Source organism: Schistocerca piceifrons, unplaced genomic scaffold (assembly GCF_021461385.2).
Source record: "Schistocerca piceifrons isolate TAMUIC-IGC-003096 unplaced genomic scaffold, iqSchPice1.1 HiC_scaffold_1207, whole genome shotgun sequence".
Taxonomy (NCBI): domain Eukaryota; kingdom Metazoa; phylum Arthropoda; class Insecta; order Orthoptera; family Acrididae; genus Schistocerca; species Schistocerca piceifrons.
The window spans coordinates 52501-56297 of record NW_025727023.1 but is presented as its reverse complement, the minus strand read 5'-3'; the positions used below and the strand labels follow the sequence as shown (position 1 = coordinate 56297).

Sequence of the window (3797 nt, the reverse complement as noted above, 5' to 3'; positions counted from 1 at the left end):
GGCACCAACACCCACACATGTCCTATACAACGGTGCACCCAACATCACAATAGTACCTCCTGTCACAGCGCACAAACAATGACATGAGTCAAAGACACAGGTCTCACACAAGCATAGAATTGGAGCGCCGCCTCTAATAAGCCAAAGGTGCATCCTGACGTGACAAATCTGATCATGTCACAAGCATTCACTTACTATAATCACTATCAACGAACCTGCCGCCCCCGCCCCCCCCCCCCTACACCTTTCCTTACAACAACGTGTAACCTAACCTAACCTAACCTAACCTATGTTGTACCTTAACCTAACCTATGTTGTACCTTAACCTAACCTATGTTGTACCTTAACCTAACCTATGTTGTACCTTAACCTAACTATGTTGTACCTTAACCTAACCTATGTTGTACCTTAACCTAACCTATGTTGTACCTTAACCTAACCTATGTTGTACCTTAACCTAACCTATGTTGTACCTTAACCTAACCTATGTTGTACCTTAACCTAACCTATGTTGTACCTTAACCTAACCTATGTTGTACCTTAACCTAACCCATGTTGTACCTTAACCTAACCCATGTTGTACCTTAACCTAACCCATGTTGTACCTTAACCTAACCCATGTTGTACCTTAACCTAACCCATGTTGTACCTTAACCTAACCCATGTTGTACCTTAACCTAACCCATGTTGTACCTTAACCTAACCCATGTTGTACCTTAACCTAACCCATGTTGTACCTTAACCTAACCCATGTTGTGCCTTAACCTAACCCATGTTGTGCCTTAACCTAACCCATGTTGTGCCTTAACCTAACCCATGTTGTGCCTTAACCTAACCCATGTTGTGCCTTAACCTAACCCATGTTGTGCCTTAACCTAACCCATGTTGTGCCTTAACCTAACCCATGTTGTGCCTTAACCTAACCCATGTTGTGCCTTAACCTAACCCACGTTGTGCCTTAACCTAACCCACGTTGTGCCTTAACCTAACCCATGTTGTGCCTTAACCTAACCCATGTTGTGCCTTAACCTAACCCATGTTGTGCCTTAACCTAACCCATGTTGTGCCTTAACCTAACCCATGTTGTGCCTTAACCTAACCCATGTTGTGCCTTAACCTAACCCATGTTGTGCCTTAACCTAACCCACGTTGTGCCTTAACCTAACCCACGTTGTGCCTTAACCTAACCCACGTTGTGCCTTAACCTAACCCACGTTGTGCCTTAACCTAACCCATGTTGTGCCTTAACCTAACCCATGTTGTGCCTTAACCTAACCCATGTTGTGCCTTAACCTAACCCATGTTGTGCCTTAACCTAACCCACGTTGTGCCTTAACCTAACCCACGTTGTGCCTTAACCTAACCCACGTTGTGCCTTAACCTAACCCACGTTGTGCCTTAACCTAACCCACGTTGTGCCTTAACCTAACCCACGTTGTGCCTTAACCTAACCCACGTTGTCCCCTAAAGTAACCCACGTTGTCCCCTAACGTAACCCACGTTGTCCCCTAACGTAACCCATGTTGTCGCCTAAACCTGCTCTGTAATTGTTATACGACTCGTTCAATTAGTGTAGTGTTGCCCACCCGCAACCCTCGCAATATAGTTCGCTACTCGCACTGCCCGCTCCCCTGTGTATCGCTTCATGTTAAACACCTTGCAAGTCTTGCTGACTTTCCACATGCTCCTGCTGTACACTGTAATGTGGATGGCAGCAGGACGTACATGCCGCCCCTCCCCACGTCCCCACCTTGCCCCCCTGCCTTCGCAAGCTGGTTGGTGAGAAGTTTGCATGTTCAATGCCCTTCGCATGCGACGTACTCAGGCTACGTTGTGGTGCGGCCTGTGTCAACCGTCCGCTAATGTCGTACGCGTAAACCACAATCTGTACTGCACATTCGTCCTTATGTACCGAATGATACATCGTGGCACATGTGTGACCGTACAACGACTGCGCCCAAAAACGGCGGACCATACAGTGCAAATATTGTGCACGCAGCTACGTGTCGTCTCCCTATGAGAGCTGGATTGCAGTGTGGTACGCCATAGAGACGTGTGGGAGGAACGGACGCCGTGGATGGCGATCAGCATGAGCTGTCTGTTGATGTATTCGGACCTAGTCGTCTCTCCTCACACACCGTGATGGCATGGTGCACCGCGTTCCATATCTGCGACATGCTACAGAGGCCGGTTGACAGTCGTTCGAGCAATGGACATCGCATACGTACGGGGGCCACCTTCCACGTATTGTCTAGGCGTGCACATTTTGTTGCGTGTATGTGGGCAGACGTAGTGTGGCGTGACACCTGACACAGGCATGCAATAATCGTTGAAGTTGCAAATGGCGATGGACGCCTGCGTTTTCTGGTGAAGTTACGCAAATGAACAAATGGTAACCTGTTGTGGTGCGGTTGTTCTCGCTAGGGGTGAATCGGTGATGGCGACGATAGGTTGAGGTACGAACCGGTTGTTCCAGCGATACCCACCATGCCGACGAAACTGAACGGCATCTGGGTGTGAAGCGATACGCGGCGGTGGCTGGGTGGGACCGTCCCCGGCCGGTGAGGGGGCGCCTCCCGGCGTGCTGGCCGCGCGGTGCGTGGGCGCACGCGCTACAGCCGGCTGGTGGGGGCGGCCAGTGGCAGGCGCGCCGGCCGACGGACGCGGCAGGCGTCGCAGCTGCGCGCCGGCGCACCCTGCGCGCGGCGCCGTGCGGCCAAAGTAGGTCCTCGCGGGCCCGGTGCGAAGCGCGGTGGACATCTTCAGTGTGCTGGTCCGATTGAGGACTGTGTGCGTTGAGGATGCGCCGCCGCCCGGCGCTCGGCGCCGCGACGCCGTCTGCTGCTCGGTCGCCCCAGCGGTTCTCGCTGGTGGTTTGTATCGCAGCTGTGCGGATGTGTTGGCGCGTGCGCTGTGCTGGGAGAGTTCGCTTCGGCACCCAAGTGGGGCTTTTGTCCTTCTGTGGCGCTGGCGTTGGAGCTGCCGGTCACCGTAGGTGGCGCGTGTTGTCTCCCGCCGGCAATGCCACGACAGCACGCTCCCGGGCCTCTGTCGGCAGCGGCAAGCTCAGTTGGGAGCACGGGTGGTCGCACCGAAAGCGTCTACTCGCCTAACTCCGGGCGATTGCGCCTCTCTCGAACCCGACCAAGTACTTGGGACGGCGCTGCGCGCCGCCGGGACCTGAGAGGGTTTCGAGGTGTATTGTGCAGGGGAGCTCAGCCTCCTCCTGTTTGCAGAATGATTGAGCGGACGCTTGCGTGTTCGCGCGGGCCCCCGGGACACACTCCCGGGCGGCCGGCTGCTCAGCTCTAGTTGACGCAGCTCCCTGGTTGATCCTGCCAGTAGTCATATGCTTGTCTCAAAGATTAAGCCATGCATGTCTCAGTACAAGCCGCATTAAGGTGAAACCGCGAATGGCTCATTAAATCAGTTATGGTTCCTTAGATCGTACCCACGTTACTTGGATAACTGTGGTAATTCTAGAGCTAATACATGCAAACAGAGTCCCGACCAGAGATGGAAGGGACGCTTTTATTAGATCAAAACCAATCGGTCGGCTCGTCCGGTCCGTTTGCCTTGGTGACTCTGAATAACTTTGGGCTGATCGCACGGTCCTCGTACCGGCGACGCATCTTTCAAATGTCTGCCTTATCAACTGTCGATGGTAGGTTCTGCGCCTACCATGGTTGTAACGGGTAACGGGGAATCAGGGTTCGATTCCGGAGAGGGAGCCTGAGAAACGGCTACCACATCCAAGGAAGGCAGCAGGCGCGCAAATTACCCACTCCCGGCACGGG

General features: G+C 53.3%; 1 non-coding gene across 1 annotated transcript in view; it reads left to right on the top strand.

Moving 5' to 3' along the window:
- The first annotated feature begins 3322 nt into the window (after positions 1 to 3322).
- Positions 3323 to 3797, top strand: part of LOC124729395 — a 1909-nt gene continuing 1434 nt past the window's right edge. The window contains exon 1 of the ribosomal RNA XR_007007652.1: positions 3323 to 3797. This exon is cut by the window's right edge and continues 1434 nt beyond it. This is a non-coding gene — a ribosomal RNA (small subunit ribosomal RNA).